Genomic DNA, 20,885 nt, shown 5'->3' with positions numbered 1-20,885 from the left:
GGGACAACTGGGGTAGAGACAATTTGTTATGATACATCCCCACAGATGATCCAAATCCCATCGCTCCAATGCAGAACAAAGGGAACGTGTGCTGCTCCTTTTTCTTCGGCCCACATTCCTTCTGGGGTTGACTGTGAATGGAAGAGAGGTCTAAGTTGGAAATGTTTGGAATTGTGTTTCGGATATTCAAAAGATTACACAGAAAGCCTTCCCGAGCAGGTGCTAGGGAAGAGATAGACCGCGGCCGAGTCAGGAATCACTTTCTGCGCCGTAACAATGGAAATGCGATCTTTAGTTAACACGGACTCAGAATTTAGAGCAGGCGATTGGGACCAAGGTCAGTGGTTCGCGCCTTGAGATCGATTCGTGCCTCTGACCTAGATCGTTTGTGTGCGCTGCGCTTGTTGGTAACTTTGCTCCTGCGGTAATTTATGTGACTCATCTGCAGAGCCTCCGAGCTGCGGAGAGGGGGCCGGTGGAGCTTCCCTGGCCGGCAAACCGGCCTCCAAGAGGAGGACAGGAATAAAGAGATGGATGGGAAGTCAATTCCTGGGTCTCCTGTTCTAGGTGATGTACAGTCTTTCGTTTCTCTGCTCTTGGTCGGCAACCTTTGGTTTCCAAATGCTCACCAAATGCTCATTTTCTTTGTAATTTTCCATGAAAATATTGCTTCAACTGCTGAAAATCAAGCAGCCGATTTTCAATCAAGATTCACAGGCTGTAGACAGGCACTCCTTGCCGGCAAGAGATAGAAACATCTGCAGACACACATGTACCCAAACGTGCAGGTGGCAACACAGAACACACATCCACACAGGTGCGCAGTGGAGACTGCTGTAAGCATAGGCGATGCGGCACATGGGATTTGTTCATCATCAGCTGAACGCAGGGTTCAAATCCTTTGGACTGGAATGGGTCTGGGGGGGCAGTGGGTAGGGGGAGGGTAGTCAGATGGGAGATGGAAAGCAATGAACTTCACCTCCTACTGCACAATCCCTCCCAATATTCTCCTACTCAAGTAAAAGCCCTAAGGTCAGGTCTTGATTGGTATTTCCATCAGTTTCATCTTTGAGTGAAGGAACACTTAGGTGGCATCTATTTGCCTGCCAGATACCGAGGTGATGCCCATGAGTATGATACCAGAGTTGCACTCGAGAATTAGAATCCTAGTGGGTATAAGACGATCTTACATAGAGTTGTGGCGTAAGTTATCACGCCCTGGTTCAAATTGACTTTTCTTATTCTCTTTTTTAAATTAAATTATTTTTTAGTAAGGCTCTACTCATAATGTGGGGCTTGAACTCACAACCCCTAGATCAAGAGTCACATGCTCTATGGACTGAGCCAGCCAGGAGCCCCTGGCTTCTCCATTCTAAGAATACTGGAATGGGCACCTAAGATTTCTTTCAAGGAAGTCCAGTCAATGCCACTGGGCCTCCCAATGGACTGGGAGGTCAGGCTGTGGCTGACACTCTTTTACTCACCTATGGACGATGGGACCTGTGAGATGGACCCTTTCTTAAAACAAAAGAAGCTTCCTGGGGCACCTGGGTGGCTCAGCGGTTGAGCATCTGCCTTTGGCTCAGGTTGTGATCCCAGGGTCCTGGGATCAAGTCCTGCATCAGGCTCCCCACAGGGAGCCTGCTCCTCCCTCTGCCTATGTCTTTGCCTCTCTCTCTGTGTCTCTCATGAATAAATAAAAATCTTTTAAGAAAACAAACAAAAAAAAAGGGAGCTTTCTTATCAGTGGAATTGATAAGACTATAATTCTAGCATGCTTAGCTCTAGAATAGTTTTATCTGATATTACAAGAAATCAAAGACTACAAAGGACAAGTGATGTAACCAGGGGCCTACAGCTCATTATTTGAAAGAGCTGGGAGTGGGATATAGGGTTGTAAATTTTTTTCCACATTTTCTATGTTCTTCCTGTGACAGCACATTTTATTCATGCCCAGGAATAAAAAAAAAAAAAAAAGGATCTTCTCCGTATTAGGTGTATGTGCCTAAAGATGTGTTCTGATCCAGACAGGAGAGATGGAAGACCATTCGTTAAGATAAACATTGGAAAGCACCTGGCAAAATGCCTGCTACATGACGGCGCTCAAGACACAGATGGCCATCCTCATCACCATCATCCTCCAGGTCCCCATCATCATATTCTATGTCAGCCACTACTTCAAAAACTGGCAAATTCACTTCTCAAAAAGATTCCGCACGGGGGGGGGGGCACCAGGGTGGCTCAGCAGGTGAAGCGTCTGCCTTCGCCTCAGGTCATGATCTCAGGTCCTGGGATCGAGCGCCGCACCCGGAGTCTGCTTCTCCCTCTCCCTCTTTTCTCTCTCTCTCTCTCAATTAAATTAATAAACTTAAAAGATTCCACACTTTACAAAGTCATCTTCAATTGTATTCATTAAATTTTTACCTGCCTTCCAAAAAATGTACACGAATCGAGTACATTCTTATGTGGAGGAAGATCTACTTACTCTCAACTCAAATACATATTTGCATCGCTTACGAAATGTTAAGTAGCTTTTCATTTGTACTGTCTACAAGACAGTGATGATAAAAGACACCCATAAAGTCTGGAAATATAGTTATTATTAGTTCTTGACCACATTATTTATATTCGCCTATGTTTCCAGGCTTTATGGACATCCTGTAGATCATAAACACAGCAAATGAGAACAAATTGCTTGCCATTTTGGAGAAATTCCTCATGTTTTGCGTGCTTGGCTTAAAAAAAATACATTTTATGATGGAATCTCTGTGTTTATAAACAAAACCCCAAAAAATTTACAGAGAAAGAAATCATTTTGATTTTCTTACTCAATATTGGTTTCATAAACCATGACCGAATTATGGCAAATCCGAACTTGAAAGATGGTTACTTTGTTTAAGTGAGTTTAATGTGTTCAGGACTGGGCAATTTTTACTCTTGTTGTTTTTCCTAAATTTCATCCTTCTCTGAAGTTTTAAAATTCAATCATCTGGGTTAATTTCTCTTAGGCATTTCTGAGCCCTACAACATGGAAAGTTTTGTTATGCAGGATTTTTCTTTTGGTCTGCCAGGCACCTCCTGGAAGTGAAAACAATTTAATTTTCAAAAATAGTTTTTTTACCCTAAAGACTATAAGAACAGATTACTTTTTAGAGTGGTCCTTAAAATGATCAGGTTCTCTGTAGCTATCAGGCTAACTAGAAAATATGAGACCTCTTCATGGTTTGCCGGGCCCACGTTAAACTGGTTTTCAGGTTCCACAATGACAAAAATCATAGCCCGGGTGACCATCTGCCTGGTCAATAAGTGGCCAGCGGTGGCCTGAGTCAGCTAATTGTGCATAATTGGGATTATGTAGTAGAGATGACACTCCCCTCTCCAAACAAAGAAAATCACATTTGTGCTGTTTCATGTGACCACTGATCTTTTCTGGCCAGCAAGGGCAAAAATTGGGGTCGTCATAAAGTCTGCGTCTGCAAATGGCCAAGATGGTGGGAATGAATGATCAATTCTGGGAGAAGAGGGAGACAATAGGCAGTGGGGGAGGGGGAAAGGGAACCAGGGACAGGGGAATCAGAACGAGATGGGGGTGGGGGGCGGCATGGAATCTAGGGCTGGGAAAATTATTGTCACCCATCTGTTAGATTCCAAAATGCAGGCACATTCAGTGTCTCAGACCTGTCTTTCGAGTCTGAAATGGTTATCCACGTAGCTTCGGAGGACAGGTGTGTCGTGGGGCCCCCGGTGGGGCCCAGGGAAGGTGTTGGCGTGTGCAGAGGTGTTGGAGGTGTTGGGAGCGTGTGAGGAGGGTGTTGGGTGTGCCTGGGGCACGTGTAGAGAGCAGAAAGTATGCCCTTGATTTGAAGATTGCTGATTTGTTCTGTTCAAGCCCTTCTGGGGTCAGGTACCATAGAAGCTGGACAGGAGCTGAGACAGCCAACCCTCAGCAAGAGGGTGACTGGTCGGTGTGTCAGAAGTCAGAAGGAGGGCTTGTCCTCGAGGCCCCAGAGCAAAGGCCCAGCGCCGTGGCAGCAGCAGCATGATGGGGACAATGGCTTTTGGTGGCTGTGAAGCAGAGGGCTGGAACGAGGCCCTGCTTCCCGGCCATGATACCCAGAGAGGGCCATGGGCTCTCTTGCTCCCCAGCCCGCCTCTCCTAGAGAGTGTCAAAGGCACTGCGGATGAAACAGTGCCAGCAGCACGGTTGACTCCGGCCAGAGAAAAAAAGCCTTGGTGCAGACTTAGTCCAGGATTTCTCAATCCAGGCACTGTGGTCATTTGGGGGTGGTCAAGCCTGTGTCATGGGGCTGTTCCGCGCATCCTAGGGTATTTAGCAGCACCCCTGGCCTCCACCTACTAGATGCCACAGCACCACGTCTCCCCCTGCTCATCCTCTCCTCCCCCGGGATCGTGACTACCAAACAGGCTTCCAAGCCAGTGCCACATGTTCTCTGGCTGAGGGGTGGGGGCAAAAATCACCCCAGGTTGAGAATCACTGTTTGGGGGCCCTCATGCTCTGCTCTGCTAGTATCTACTAAGGCAGAGGCTTTCCCCAAAACTCAGAACATCTGAGGAGTTGCGCCTTTGTTAATCCGGCCACGTGGTTCTATGCGTTCAGGTGCGAGGCCTGGCGTCTGTGTACGCATGTATGCTTACATGTGGCTGTCCCTATGTCCCTATCTTACTGGCCACTTGAGAATGCTCTGGGAGTCAACCAGCCCTTGTTTTAACGGTCAGTCCAAATTCCAAACACACAGTGCAAGGCCACGGAGCAATCTCTGTGACTTAGACTGGAGCCTGCAGCTCCACGGCCGACCCTGCAGAGCAGATCCCCCAGGTCCCCCTATTCACGGGTCACCTGTTATATGACAGGCTCTGTGTTCGGGAGACACAGAGGGAAGAAAGTCAGGTAAGGCCATTGTCCTCAGGGGGCTTACTTTCCAGAAGGTGGAGGCGGTGTGGAAAATCGAGGATCAGATGGTTTCAGGGGGCCTGGCTTTACTCTGGGTCAAGCTTTTCCAAAAGCTTCGAGGCTCCAGCGAGGGGCTTCCACCTCTCAAGCTCCTCCGAGTGCAGGAGGGGCCTTGGCAATGCGGTCCCCCGTCCATCTTTCTGTTTTTATAAAATTGGCAAAAAGTTCACATAGCTTTTCTTTACAAGGGCCCTCAAAGTACAGAAACTTCAGGTCCTATTTTCAAGATCTATCCGGATGGAGACTGAGAAAAATGCATCCCGGTTTCATCCACGGACAGCAGGGGAAGAGAGAATACATCATCCATCCGGAAAAAAAAAAAAAAAAAAAAAAAAAACAAAGTAATGAGAAAAGACTCCGAGGATCCCCCATGCGGGGGAAGGGGGCATCCTTCAGAGCCCAGGGTCCTCAGAGGAACAGCCCCGGGGTGGAGGAAGCAGGGAAGCCAGGCCCTGGAGGAGGCGGCAGGACTGAGCAGCTGGTCCAGGGCGCTGGGTGGGAGCTGGCCACGGCGCTGGCGCGGCCCCCGGCGTCCTCCCGGCCATTGTGCCGGGTATTGATCCGGCCCGGGAGCCACGGGGCCGCGGCAGCTGAAGCTCGGGGGTGGGCGCCATCGATCGGCCCCTCCCCGGGTGATTTATAGGATGCGCCGGCCGGCCCGGGCCCGTAACCGTAACCGTAACCGGGAGAGCTTGTTTAACGAGGGATCGGGGCGCTCTCCGCTAGCTGGTTAACTTTAAGTATTGGAAATGGGATTGATGCGCGCATAATAATATTATGATTCATACAAACCACTTCTCAGGCAACTCAATATATTTCATTACCTCCTTTCTAGCAAATGTATTGATTTCTGTTTTGCGGTTTTATAACACAATTTCAAGGCTGTTGTGGGCTTAATGAGCCGTGTTCTTATGATGTTTAAAAAGATTTGAAGCTATTGTTGAAATAAATATTATGGATCACCCCCTCCCGAGGCCCCCCCGCCCCCCCTCCTCCTCCTCCTGCTCCTCCTCCTCCTCCTGCTGCTGCTGCCCCCCCCCCCGTCCTCCCCGCCCTCCCCCACCCGCCCCTCCCCTGCCCGGGCGGTGCCGCCAGCAGAAAGCAGGGGGCTGCAGCTCTGCGGCCCTTTTGTGGCCCAGATCAAAGGGCCCGAGCGCCACAAAGGCCGCCCCACTCGGGCCGCGCGGCCACACACAGCCGCACCTGCAGCGCGGCCAAATGTCATTGTCGCTTCTGCGGGGCGAGCGCGGGGCACGTACCTCGGAGGCGGCAGATGACTCTAATAACGCTTGATGAGAATTGATGGGGAAGGAGGCGCGCGGGGTCCAGGGCTTTTTATTAGCTGCCCCGACTGCCCGAGCCCGAGCCCGGGCGCCTGCACCTGTGGACTCCCTTCCTCCCAGCCTTTATGGAAGTTGACAGATTTTATTAACTTTAAGGAAGAACTTTCCAGCGTGCGGAGGGCCGCCGTTTATTTTGTATTCATGCGAAACGGAAACCGAAAAAGCCATGTTTACATATTTACCGGCCCCAGTGACTTCCCTCTGGGGCTCCATAAGTCACGTTCCAGATTAATTTTGTCATAAAATTGACTAGTGTGCTAAGGGATCTTGGGAGTTTGGGGGCTGTCCTTGGATGTGTGCATTCCCTTTTTTTTTTTTTTCCAATGGGAGAAAGCTATATTCAATTATCTAATATCTCAGAGGAACCCCCAAAGACTTCCCAAATCGTGCAGGAATTGGAATGCTTTTTTTTTTTTTTTTTTTTTAAAGCATTTTGCTCCCCGGGAGAGAAAGCATTTGCAGGGACCCGAGTAGCTTTTGCTCACAGCAAGGCTTCCCAAATCTTTTTGATAAACTAGAAACAAAGGCAACAAGGACCAGAAGCATCTTCAAACTTCGTGGGAGTGACACTTGGGGGGTTTGGGGGTGAGGGGCTCGTGCGTGTGTCCGGGCTCGGACACTGGAGGCGAAACCCCAGCACATTTAGAAGAACACATTTTAGTTTTATTAAAATAATCTGGTTGGTGGACAAAATATTATTCCCTAACCCAACATAATTTTGCATAACTTCTACACTCTATTAGAAAGCTCCTAACTGGGGGGGGGAGGGGGGCACAAAGTATTAGCATTTTGCTTATATTCCTATTTGTCCATGGGTCTCAGGATATTTTTAGGGTTTATGTCTCATGACAAATGGAAGTCTCTGATGATGAAAATTCATGTTATATTAATGGCCCAGTGTTGAAAATTCAGCCACAGAGTCAGCTGGGTATATTGCTTATTAGCTTAAAAGCATAAAGCTTTCTAGAGCTTCCTTTTGTGTGCCAAATAAACTTCAAATGAACCGAGGATCATTTTGCAGGAAACTCTTAAGTTGAGCGATAATAGAAAGTAGTTAGTAGAATATTACACTTTTCATTTGGGCAAACAGATGGGATGCCTGCTTTTAGATTTAATCAGAGGCTGACAGACAGGTAGGACGCCGGCATATTTTAGTTGGAGTCTCTTTCTTTTCAGGAAAGAATGAAACTACTTAATATTCAGTATGCCCGCCACCCCCCCACACACACCCATCTATTCCGCATGCCCCGTGATCTCCAATGCCTAACTTTTTCTCATTTCTGATGACATTTACAAAGTACAAAGGGCATCTAACTGCAAGTGAATCCGTTTATTAACACATCTTTTACTCTATTCTTCCCTCGCAAAAAAAAAAAAAAGAGTTATGAATGTGTCTGTGTGCGTGCGCGCGTGTGCGTGTGTGTGTGTGTGTGTGTGTGGTTAAAAAATAAAACAACGGCTGTTGAAATCACGAAGAGTACACCCAAATCTCCATTTACATAGACACAGACGTAAATAAATGATTTAACAATTTGGGAGTCATGAGTCTCTGACCTCATGCTTTCTCAACTAACCTTTTTAAAAGATTTTGATACCAATTGTTTCTCTTTTTTCCCCCAGAAGCATAATACGTGGTAACCCTAGCATGTACAATCTGTTTCCACAGAAGCATACAGACAAGTGCAGCCAATGGTGGATTTTAATATCGTGGCGCAGCTTATATTACCTTGCTGGAAACCAAATCTCCCCCCACCCCGACCTCCTTCAAATGCAAGTCCCTTGACACCCCCATCGGAGATCATTTGTTATGCAGAGTTTTGTGAGGCAATCAAAATTAATTCACAGCGATCTTTTCACCCAGAACCTCCAGCCTCTAATAATGGTCTTTCTCAACAGGTGTTCATTGTGGCAATCTGACTTCAAATTGCCAGACTAAAGGTTTTATTCTTTCGTCATTTCTTTTTTTAATCTCAAACTTGTAATTTACTAATCTGTAGCAGCTGCCAAGAAGGGCCCAGCTGCTTACCAAGAGGGGAAGTGTACCTCCTAGGAGGCCAGGGCAGGAGACCCTCACCTCTGGACAACCAGGAGGGAACACTTGAGATTCACAGCCTGGGCGGGACCGGGACAGACATGGTCCCAGGGGGCCCCTTCCTCTGAGACTGACCTAAAATTGGTGATATCCGATCGGTCATAGTGGACCCCTCCAGAAAGGCTTCAGCAACGCCATGGGCTTTGCACAAGTGAGGAGAGATGGGATTTTAGCAGTGGCGACACCAATCGCCAGAAAAACACCATGCAGAAGAGAAGGATCTTGAAAACTTGCATCATTTCAGCTCGGGCCAGTTGAACTTGCCCAGGCTAACGTGCTGTCTTTGTCAGCTTTCAGATCTGCCCTCCTTTTAAGGTAACTCCAGAGTGGGGAGGGAGGAATTAAGTTTTACTGCAGAGATTCTTGGACTTCATGGCTCAGCAGAACCAAGTTGGCTGAGTGCTGAGTGTGTGTGAGAAAGCAGGAGACCAGACTTGCCATTTCCAGATTGCTAGGACTCTAAGTGCCAGGGTTCCGGCCCTAGAGATCCCGATGTAGTAGGTTGGCACCAGGCCTGGGATTATACATTTAACAAGTATCAGGGGGGCCTGATGCCAGGGGCCTTGAATCCCTTTCATCATGGCTAGCTGTTCCACTGCCTCAGTAATCCCATCTCTATAGTGGGTTTCCCCACTTCAGCCTCCACAGGCAGGTGGTTCCCAGCACAGACACACAGGGCCCCGCCCCTGGGCAGGCATTCCTGGGAGGCCACGGTGCTGGCTAACAGGTGCTTTTCTTCCTAAGGAGATGGCACCTTGGAAGGACCGAGACAAGGTTGTCAAGAAGTAACCCACTTTGCATGTAGTAAACCTTGGCCTCCTGGTTTTTGGGGTAAATGATGCCTGCAGCTTGTTTATTCCCTCTGGGCGGATGTCTGAGAGGAATCAGCCTAGGCTGAAGTGAGTGCTTTGGGCCAAGACTGGAAATAGAGGCAAATCCTCCCTGGTGTGGGGGTTGGAGGCTCCCCAGGGGGCAAAGAGGACATTGGGAGGTATCGGCTGCAGCTCTCAGCTTTATCATAGGCTAGGAGCCAGGGTTCTGTGAGGGGTGAGAAAGGAGACAGGGTGACCATCAGTGTCCTGTCTGGCCCCAGACTTATGGGAAGAGGACTTGGATTCCTTTGGTATATGCTAGAAAAAGGAGACACAGACCTAGGCAGCTTCAGAGAGGGGAAGCAGAAGTCTTATATGAAACCCAAACAATGACAGAGAGGGATGCCTGCGTGGCTCAGCTATTGAGCATCTGCCTTTGGCTCCGGGGGGTGATCCCAGGGTCCTGGGATCGAGTCCCGCATCAGGCTGCTTCTCCCTCTGCCTGTGTCTCTGCCTCTCTTTCTCTGTGTCTCTCATGAATAAATAAATAAAATCTTCAAAACAAAACAATGATGGTCTGGAAATACTAGAACAAGGCTGTATTGAGGATCCCATTGTCTTGCAGGCTACCCCTCCCCCTAGGCCACTGCTCCACAGAATAATCCCCACCTGGGAGGCAGAGGTGCCTTCCGGCCACCTTTCCGGAGACAGTCGTTCCTTAGCATTTTAGCTTGGTTGTTTCCTCCTGAAGATTCCCCTGGATCCATTCAAAACTTAATTATGGCTGTAAAGACGGTGCAAGGGCAAAGTGGTGTTGATGTGCGTGGTGCGCAGCATCTCCTCTGGCACATTTGTCCACGCGTGGGGCAGTGTAGCTGCCCTGAGCACTGATGGGCATTGATTTTGTAATACATGAGCGGCTCTGTTTGTTCTGCTCTCATGAGCCTCTTTTGTTTCATGGGGGAGTGGAAAGGTTTCTTGGGCCCCAGACACCAGGGAGCCCCCTCCCTCACCACTAGCCTATCTATGGACAAAAAGTCATGTATACCTGCCTCATTTCTGGATTGCACAGAGCACCCCCAAGTGAAGGGAGATGCTCAATAGCCTCTTTGAGAAAATGTGCTTTTTGCCCCTTGGCTTCGCTGTAGGCCAAGCCAACATGGGTGAAAGGCACACCAAAGAGATTTCTAAGTGGGAACTGCCATCTTGGGTGCATTAGGCCACTTTGGTGACAGACTCGCCCAAAGCTGTTGGCTGCTGTCAGCCTGGAGAAGTATACCTGCGGATGGTATTGTGCTCTAATAGTCTGTTCAGCATAAGTCATTTATGTACTTTATAAATACATTAATGCGTACGTCAATGGAGCCACAGCCTACATATGGAAGGTCCCAGAAAAGATTACTTTCATTTGACAAATGAGAGAGTCAGGGCCCAGAGAGGGGAAGACTCATGCTCAAGGTCACACAGCAGGTTTGATAGGAGCCATCTTTGGACCAGCCGTTCAGAGATTTCGATCCGTTGAACTATCACACTCTTGGTAGCCAAGAGGATCATACTTTTCTTTCTTTTTTCTCGTCTAATGTTTCCCAAGTGCTCGTGTCTATGTTCCTATATATTTCAGTCAGATCATCCTTTCTTTAATTCCACAAATATAGAGCATTTCACATGAGCCAGGCCCTTCGGAGCTGGTGATACGATGGTGAACAAGGCTGATGTGGTTGGGGCCCTCATGGATCTTTTAGTCTCCTGGGGGAAACAGACATTCAACAGATGATTACACAATAACTGAGTGATTGCAGTCATGATAGGTGATTGGAAGGGGGAAAGTTTGTGGTGTCGTGCAGAGACCTGACCAAGTGTGGGAGTGAGGCTGGGTGTATCAGCCCAGTCTGGTTCTGTTTTGCTGTGGAACAAATAGCCCCCAGATCTGAGGGGCTAACGAGACATGTGTGTTTCTCATGTGGGTCTGCTCCTTGTGCTCACTCAGGAACTGACTCACAGAGGCTCCATCTCAGCGCACCTTTCTCAATCACAGGAGAAAGGAATGCGTTTCAGTGTTTCTTCCTTGAGGCAACCGAGTCGTCTGCCCCCATTTCCTTGGCCAATGCAGGTCACATGGCCATACAGAATTGACAGAGGGTGGGCGGGACATCCTCCTCCATGTGCTCAGAAGGAGATCCAGAATGCCTGCCGCGTTGCATTAGGGATTGCTTCTCCAGCTTTAGCGGAGCTCTGCATTGTGTGTGAGTGTTAACCAGGGACATGTTAACATAATGGAAGTGTGGGGGAGCAGCTGGGAAGTGCCAGCAGCCTGTGTGCAGGCCCTGAAGAAGGAAGAATCACAGCCTATGTGAGCAACGGAAAGAAGTAGCTGGAACCCGGCGAGCAAGGGGAACGTGGCTCCCACGCACACAGGACACGTGAGGACTTAGACACCAATGGAAGACTGTTTAGTCCACACCACAGGGAGAGGAGGGTGCCTGGGGCAGTGTTCCCTTTGGCTCCAGTATGAGGGACAAATGGGTAAGGAGCAGGGCTTCAGGGAGCAGGTGCTCACGCACCACCACCTGCCTGCAGGGTAGCAGAGTGACCATTGTACCAGAAGGAAATCATGGACCAGAGACATTGAGTTGCTCGACCCAAGGGTTGCAGCTAGTAAGCAGGAGAACCAGGACTCAAAGCCTCTTCCTTAGACTTGGACCCTACCTGGTCCCCACAGCCTGTAGGGGCCTTCGCCTGCAGACAGAAGAGACAGACTGTTGAGTCTGTCCTCCCTTAGCCCCTTGTAGGGCCGTGCTTATGTTGGCAAGTCTCACATCTTATTGAACAGAATTTCTGCTCAAAGAGAATTCTGATGCTCAGATTTCCAATTGCTGTGGGGCTCCTCTGTGTCACCCTTCTGAGAAAACTTCCAAATGGCACTATCTGTGTATCAATGAGGATGACATGTTGGGGGTGTCAAAGAGAAGTTTCAGAGATAGATGCTTGTGGGGAGAAGCAGGGAAGCCTTTTTTACGCCGAGCCCCCATCTCCCAATTAGCATACAAAAACATTTTTAAAGGAATAACCTTTACTAATAAAATGCTATAATCTCAATAAGACAGTTCAGCAGGGGAATTATTAGATATTAATTCATGCCTAGTTGCGCTGACAGCCCTCGGCCATCAATGCAGGCCTAATAGCACACTAGGTGAGAATTAATATACCATAATTCACGCTCTGTCATGCATTATTGCTTAAATAAGATACATGAAGAATAACCTATTCTGGCGAAATAACTGGGATTCTCAGAGTTCTCCCGGCCAAGTTATAAATAGTTACGTTAGGATCCAGAATTTTTTTGTATTACTAAATTTGAAATAAATTGCATATATGTATCCTCATCTGTAATTACTGTGAACATTTTTCTTAAGTACTAACATTAAGTTCAGTCATATTCCATGTTTTAAAATTGAACTTAAGCAAAATCACATAATTTTCCTGAGACCAAAATAGAAATTTCTCCCCTCCATATATAATTGTATCTGGTGTGACGGCATGATGGAGCGAATCCGGACAATGGCTTAGGGAAGAAGAAATGGGTCTGACCCAGAGGGGTACAAAATAGAAACAGTGGGGAGCCGGGGGGCCTAGAGAATATTCTGTTTATGTTTATGAAGAGTTTGAGTCTTGCTGGACAGTTACTGTTACACATGACGTCTGTTGCCCCAGCGAGGGAGTGCAGTAGGAGGCAATCCTGTCCTCCAGAAGCTTCCAGCCTCATGAAAGAGACAGCATTTTTTTTTAGATTTTATTTATTTATTTATTCATGAGAGACACAGAGAGAGGGGTAGAGACACAGGCAGAGAGAGAAGCAGGCTCCCTGCAGGGAGCCCGACGTGGGACTCGATCCCAGGACCCCAGGATCACGCCCTGAGCCAAAGGCAGACGCTCAACCAGTGAGCCAACCAGGCGTCCCGAGAGACAGTATTGATGTAGGTGATAACCTCACCTTGCCCTCATGGGGTGATACCTAAGAAAATACCAAAGTGTGAAAAGGATGACCCTGCTGTCCTTCGGAAGAGCTCTGTGGGCAGAGTGGTGGAAGGCTCCCAGAGTTAGAAGACCAACTGCTGATAAACCATTCCTGCGTTTCGCATGTAGTTATGGGCCACCTTACTCTGCGCTGGTCCCTGGGACAGACACTGAGTGTACCAGGAAGCTGGCAATCTGATGAGGGCCTGGGCACTCACGGAGATAACCACGATGCCACATGGCAACAGCAAAAACAGGGTAACACAGGGCTCAGAAAGGAGTGGTGCCTGTCTCAGACTGGCGGTGGGGAATCTGATCAAGGAAAGCTTCATGGAAGAGGTGGTCCTTGAGATGAGTCTCCAAAGAGAGGACTTGGCCAGATGACCTCCTGAGAGTGAGGGCAGGGGTGAAAGAAAGCAGATGGGGGAAGTGCCGGGAAAGGAGAGGCAGATGAGGCCAAGGGTGAAGAGCTCGCAGAGAGCACCGAGGGGCTCCTGTGTTGCCCTGACATGACTAGATCTGACCCTGAGACCCCGATCGGAGGGGTCAGTGACGTCTGTCTCCAGGAAGACAAGCTGGGAAGCCAGGAGACCAGGCAGGAAGCTGTGGCTTCAGTCCAGGGAGGGCTAGAGCGGCCGAGGGGTGGCAGAGGTGGGACAGGGAGGACGCACAGCAAGCACACGTAGGGGCCCACGGGGACAGGACGAGTCTGGCTGGGGATGTGGCATGTTCTAGGCCTCGAGCTCTTTAGGAGAGGAGTCTGGGCTGCAGGTCAGGTTTCGGGGGCCACCCCCCACGAGGAATCCTAGAACATCAGAACTGAAAGAGCTGCTGCCTACCACCCATTTCAAAGATGGGGAAACTGAGCTCCGGAAAGGGCGTTGTTGGGAGGTGGCAGGGACCTTGTTAGGAGCACAACAGATCTCTGCAACCTTTACAGATTGATGACTTCCTTTCAGCCAATGGTCCTTGGCTTTTCCACTTTTTTTTTTTTTTAAGATTTTGTTTACTTATTCATGAGAGACATACAGAGAGAGGCAGAGACCCAGGCAGAGGGAGAAGCAGGATCCCCGCAGGAAGTCGGATGTGGGACTCGATCCCAGGACCCCGGTATCACGCTCTGAGCCGAAGGCAGATGCTCAACCTCTGAGCCACACAGGGGCCCCAGGATTTTCCACTTTAACTGCCAAATTAGAGAGCTGACCAAGAACAGGGGACAGAAATCCTAAGCGGAGTGATGGCTTCCAACAGCGTTCCCTAAACTTCAGTTATTATCAAACTGGACTCGTAAATTTCACCATGGTCCGTTACTTCGTATTTTAATTAACTCCCTTTTTTTGGCTTTAATGAATTTATTCAAAAGAGAAAGTTTATATCACTTCCCTACATGACCATTGACCTTCCTTTTCTTATATATTAAAAAAAAAAAGGAAACCTGAAAATTAACTCCATGAAGATAAAAAGCAATCATAAAACGTTAGCCAGATACTGTTTCCTGCCTGAAGTCTACTCTCTCTTTGTTAGAGAAAGAGAGAGAGAGAGAGAGAGAGATTGTTAAATTTTGGAGAGCACCGAACCGAGCCTTTCTGCTTGTCTGTGTGGAATTAGAAGAGAACTGAATAGAGAAATATTGTCTTGCTGTGTGATTCAAGGTTCTGAAGTGGCATGACCCTGTGTTTTCTAGAACAGGCCACTCCTTGGGAAATACTGGGCTAGGAAAAAAAAAAGTGTCACTTCTACATGTTCCAAAGAGGCTGTTTTATTGATTTATCAAAGCAAAAGAATGACAAAGTGCTAGCTGGCATGCATTTGTTGAATGACTTCATCAAAGACGCGATCAAACCTATTTCGAAGAACTCTTCGAGACAATGTTTTCGGTTTGGCCATTTTGGGCCGAACAAGGATGATTCCCTGTCCTGCCCCTGCCTCCTGGTATAGTCACAGCTCAAATGAGAATGCCAGATGCCCAGGAGTTGTGCTTGTGCTGATGAACTGTCTGCCAAGATGTCTAGATCATTCCTCGAGGCCACCCCCACCGCGAGAAGGGAGCAAGGGCATAGCCTTGGAATCACACCTCCTGGGGAGTCAAGTCGATGCCCACTGGGTGGGGTAGGCCAAGGGCACAGCACACACCCTGGCTTAGTTTGGGGCAAACTAGGCATCTGGTGCTTCTCAAACATGTGTCCTGGGCTCTGCTCCCGTCTTTTGTTTCTTGTGGTTGGTATGTTTGGATTCTCCCAAAAGCAGAGCCTGAGAAAAGGACTTGGGTACAGATAGCATATTTGAAAAATGTCCCAGAGGGCAAGAGTTGAAGGAGCAGGGAAAGCAAGAGAAGAAAGGAATAAAAGCCAGAAGTGATGAAGTTGGTTACTGCTACGGGATGGTCTGGGGACCAGGCAGGGCGCACTCAGTATCGTCCGGCTCACAGAATGAAGCTGGAGGTACCCACCAGTCGCCCACCCCATTGGTGGAGGGTCAGCCCTGGGTGTGTGAGGACCACTCCCTGGACTCTGAGGCTGTGCCTGCACCAGGGCTGAGCACACTTCCCCGGACACCCGAGGTGGAAAGAGGAGAAGTGGCACAGGCATGTGGGCATCTGATGAGAAGTGTCTGCGTCCCCTGCGCTGAGATCAGCTGGGCCGCGGGGATGTGGCTCAGGAACAAGAAAGGCTATGCCTCACCATGTCCTCCCCAGCTCTGAGAAAGGCGGGTACTGTGGAAGCCACTGGTAGGATGCACCCCAAAGGGTGATGCTCTGTATCTTTCCCCCAGGTGGTGGGAGAGAAGGTGGCAGAGAAGGAGGGTGGAGTCCGGCCTTGAACCCCTCCCACCTCTCCCCACCTTTCTCAAGGAAGCTGCCTCACCTTGCCTTCTGGGAAACGTTCCAGGTGGAGAAACCCTGCTTTGGCCTCCCTCCCAGAGCTCCACAGTGTGTTTCAGGTTGACCTTGGTTTCCTGTTGCCTTTGCTGTACAGTTGGCTGGAGGAGGCTTCTTGGGGCTCCCAGCTCTCAGGGCCCAGGGGGCGTCTTCACAGGTGTAATCTGTGGTTTGACCAAGCTGGTCTGAGGAGGAAGAGGAGCAAGGGCGGGGATCTGCCCTAGGACTATTCTTGGGACTCAAGGAGGAACTGCGCAGGCATCAGCTTCACCACCCGTGCCTTTGATCCTGGGGGGCGGGGTGTGGGGACCTGTGATCTGTCCCCCTTGCGGGAATGGAGGCACAGGTGGAAACTGCAGGGGGTGCGGGTGAGTTCTCCTCCCCAGCCTCCCTGCCCGCCCCCCTCCCCAGCTTGTCTGCAAGGGATGCAGAAATGTCAATTGTCTCCTAGCTGTTACTTGGCTAACCCAATCAATCCATATGAAAAGAACAGATTAAATTGACTGATCCTCATATATTTAATGATTGCTGCTATTTGACCGGGATGCGTTTCTCAGGAAGCGCTTGTCACAGGCTATTGATAGAGACTTTCAATCCCGTCTTGCTGAATGTTGGGCTTTCTGGCTCCCCAAGATGGCAAGTCTCCGGTGACTCCAGAGCTCACGCTGCAAGAAAAGGCGATGCTCTTCTTCGCCAGTGGGTGATCAGGTTTGACTCTCGGCTTATGGATCTGTGGGCAGACGCAGCTTCCCGCGCAGACGATGACATGACTTCTCCCCCCACTTTTGTGATTTCTTGGAAGGTCTCTGCTCATCACAAGGAGTGCCATGAGACCCTTAGACAAAAAACAAAAAACAAAAACAAAAAAAAAAAAAACTTCCCTAGTCAAATTTGCCACGATTTGCAATCCATTATGTGTGATGATGATATTAGGTACCAATTCCCGAGTGCTTGTTTCACATACTTTATTTGGATTTATAGTCACGGAAACCCAGAAAGGTGGATATTTTTACTTCCTATTTTGTGATGAGGATACTGCAGTGTAGAGAGGTTAAGGAATGTGCCGAAGCCCCAAGCAAGCAGAGCTAGGGCGCCAGCCCACCCCATTAGACGGCACATCGCGAGCGATTCGCCACCACACGATGGTAATAAAATGCATGTGTGCCACCAAATACTGTGTGCGATGGGTGACATCTGACTAAGACGCCAGGCTTGGAAATATGGCAGCACAGTCTCCCTGAGGTTCCGCGGTCTGCAGCCTCGAGGATGGAAAGTCTCCAAGACAGCCTGATTCCAGATGGACGCCTCATCTGGCAACGTTGTCGGAGCACTTACTCTAATCTCTGTGACTTTGTCTCTTTATGTCTCGGCCTCCTCCTCTGTCTCTCTATCTCTCTGCAGCTGAAGAGCCTGGGACTTTCAATTTAATACGCATCCTAACTATCCATGCTTTAAAGACCTGTTTCATATCCTCACCACACAACCATTTACCAAGAACCTACCGGATGCCAGCCGCGATGCTAGGAAAAAGAAAATGACACAGTCCCTGCTCTCAGGAAACACAGATTCATTCCTGCAAATGCATCAAGACAATTGCAAGGTGGTATTAGTCCTGTGAAGGTACTTCAGGCCCTACGGTGGCCCACAGGCAGTATGCCCCTTAACTTGGGCCACATATGGAGGGCTTCCTGGAGGAGATGGCACTCACATTAAGCCTTGAAGAGTATGTGGAAATAGCCATTTGGAAGAGGCCTGCGTTCAAGGAAGACTTGGTTTTTTTGAAAGCGTGGTTTTTACTTTTGGTAGTTGGGATCGGTTGGTTGGCTCATGGTGTTAAGAGCTAGTGGGAGGACAGGTAAAGATGGTGTGTGTGTGTGTGTGTGTGTGTGTGCGCGCGCGCGTGTGTGAAGAGCACTAGGGAATGAGACAGGAAGGGTTAACTTCTACCCAGAAGGCACTGGGCTCCGTGAAGGACTTTAAGCAGGCCCGGATAGCAGGCTTGCAGACTGCAGCTCGGAGTCTGACCTCAGGCGCTAGGGATGTGGTTCAAGTTCTAAGCCTCTACCTAAGAGCTGCATGGCCTCGGGCTAGCGTGTGTTTCACCCAGTCCTGGCCAGGAGCCTGAGCTAACCCTGCCCCAGGGGGTAGAGACGCAGAGGAGCCAGTTTTAAGGGACAGGGATGTTAAAGAGGTCACGCTGGCAGTCAGCGGTTAGAAGTGGACCGAGGACTCCCCGGTCTCTGGTCTGGTGGTGGGGTAGACAGTGATGTCACCCCTTGGGACAGTTATAGGAAATGCCACAGCCTTGGAAGGGAATGGAGAGCTCAGACTGCGAGGTGTTAGGTTTGAGGAGCTATGGCCCACCACTGACACTGTCTGGAAGGTTCTTGGACAAGTGGGTCTAGACTCCTGGCACCTTCCTCCTCTCCAGAGGATTGAAAGCGCCTCACAGCCTGGGGCATAATTTATTCTTTTGCAGCTTCCAGAGAACGGCCCTCAGGGCAGGGTCTACAGAATCCTGTCCATCTCTTAAGGAAACCCCAGAACAGATGACCACCACCTCCCAGAAGCTTCTGGGACCACTCCCAGGCCAGAACCTCTCTCCTCTTCGTTCTTACAGCATGACCTCTTCTTTGGGGGTCATTTTATAATTGCTGCTATGTGATTGACACATATGTACCTTGCCTCGCTGAATTACAAGCTCCTAGATGGTGGGGCATTTCCTTTCCTGCCACCCAGCCCTGCCTGGCTCAGGGCTGGGGTCTGTTCCCAGCTCCCTGACGGATGAGAGACTTCTGCCCACAGAGAAAGCTCTGGGACTTTCTGCTTTGTCCTCTGTGTCTACGAAAGTGGGGACGTTGCCCAGACCACCTGCAAGGTGACATCTGATGAGGGAGGTGAGCCACTGAGGGGACCCAGAGAGGTCTGCTTGGAGCTCACAGGGCTGGCCTATGCCACTGGGGAAGCCCGCTTTTGGGGAGCCCTCACCTCACCCCAGGGGTTCTCCGAGGCAGATGCATTTTTAGCTCAGCCCCAACTCCGGGTTGGTAAACACAGCCTGGGACTCCCATGCTCTGAGAAGGCGGAGCCCACAGAGGGGCTGGCTCCTTTTATGGTTTTATCCACTCCTCTCCCCCAACCATCCTGACCTTCCATATTTCATTCTTGACTCTCTCCCGCCCCACCACATTCCTGAGCATTTGATCTATGGTCTATAAGTAGATGTAATAAAATGTCAAGTTTCTTTAAAAAGAAAATCACACACCCCAGAAGATTTAACCTGGGGATCGTCCAATAACAAACAACAATGCTCTGCTCCCTGATGTCTGGGGCGCGTTGCCTGCCTGAAGTCTCAAAGTCCCGGAGTCCCTGCCCGAGCCTTGCTTTTTGCCCATCATTTCTCTCTTAATCTGTACTTATTTTCATAGTGCTAAAGGAAGCCACAAATAATTTAAGAGTTACATGAAAAGCCCGAGCTAAAAGGCTCTCTTCTCCCTCCCCACCCCCCCTTGCCTTTCAGCAGTGAGGCAGAAGCAAAGTCAGAGAGGATGTTGGAATTGGTCCTTTCCACCTTGTGAGTGTGACCCGTCCAGGTAGCATGGGCCCACTCTTGTCCTCTACTTTGGGGGAAAGTGAGAGGGGAGATGCCCCACACTCCCCGTCGGCCTAGATGGTCTTCCCCTTCCTAACCAGGGACTCTAACCATTTTGAACCAAAGAATTTTTCATTCTTTGCCTAATTTCTTGTGCATCATAAGATGCTTAGCATCCTTGGCCTCTGCACTAGGTGGCCAGCTGGCACCTCCCTCTACTTGTGACAACCAAAAAGATCTCCAGACATGGCCCAGTATCTAGGAGTGAGGGGCTGCAAAGTTGCCTCCAGTTGAGTACCACGGTCCACATGATCACGTTGCGCCGTATTTTATTATTTGTCTTTTGCATTCACCCTGAGCTCACTCATGGCCAAGGCTGCATGTATTCACTTCTCTGGCACATGGTAGGTGTGTGGCATTGGTAGGAGATACATTAAGATCTCTGGGTCCAATGGGCTTCTTGTAGTTTTTATACCATCGTCGTCCTCTTAGGATAGTCACTAATCTCTGGTGAATGCCAGGTGCCTCTGTTCTGGAGATATGCTGAAGAATGGGGACTGTGAAGGGCAGGGCCTTCAGCGACACTGACCTCCTAGCAGGAGCAGGCTGGTCAGTAGAGATGAGCAAATAAATAAATGGACAAATGAGCAGGAGCATTTCTGGCCATGATGGGCTCTATGAGGAGAATACTTAAAGGGTCAGGGGCAGAGAATGCATAGAGCGTCTTCAACAGGTGGTAGGGACACCTCTCTTGGAAGGAGACATGTGAGCTTGTCTGTGAGGGCATGTGAGCTTGTCATGTGAGCTTGTCATGTGAGGGCAGGAGTACTTCTCTAGAGTATTCATCTTGGCTTTCCCTTCTATCTCCCAGTGGTTGGCACTTAGTAGGTACTCAGAAGATACTTGTCCGTAGAGGGAATGCTCTCTCCCCTCCTTGCCAGGAGATTCAGGGTTGCAAATGCTCACCACCCTTTGACTTCTAGTGTCAGTTCTAGAATTATCATCTACGGGGGGTGAGTGCACAACGTTCATGGGCAAAGTCTGAACCAACCCCCGAATCATCCCGTCTCCATGCGGTTCTGTTTTTACAAAACGAGTTTCTTTAAAATAGACAGACAGTGATCTCCTCTCCAAATCAATCATTTAATCACACATCAATCATCATCGGCATTTAAAACCTGA

General features: G+C 49.3%; 1 long non-coding RNA gene across 1 annotated transcript in view; it reads left to right on the top strand.

Annotated features, from left to right (window-relative positions):
• The first annotated feature begins 4,779 nt into the window (after positions 1-4,779).
• The window catches only part of LOC129513314 (uncharacterized), a 47,439-nt gene continuing 31,333 nt past the window's right edge, over positions 4,780-20,885 (top strand). Inside the window, exon 1 of the long non-coding RNA XR_008665224.1 lies at positions 4,780-4,909. This is a non-coding gene — a long non-coding RNA (uncharacterized LOC129513314). The remainder of the gene's footprint in view (positions 4,910-20,885) is intronic.

The sequence above is a fragment of the Nyctereutes procyonoides genome, unplaced genomic scaffold, assembly GCF_905146905.1.
Source record: "Nyctereutes procyonoides isolate TBG_1078 unplaced genomic scaffold, NYPRO_anot_genome, whole genome shotgun sequence".
NCBI lineage: Eukaryota > Metazoa > Chordata > Mammalia > Carnivora > Canidae > Nyctereutes > Nyctereutes procyonoides.
This window is presented reverse-complemented; position numbering and strand designations above follow the sequence as displayed.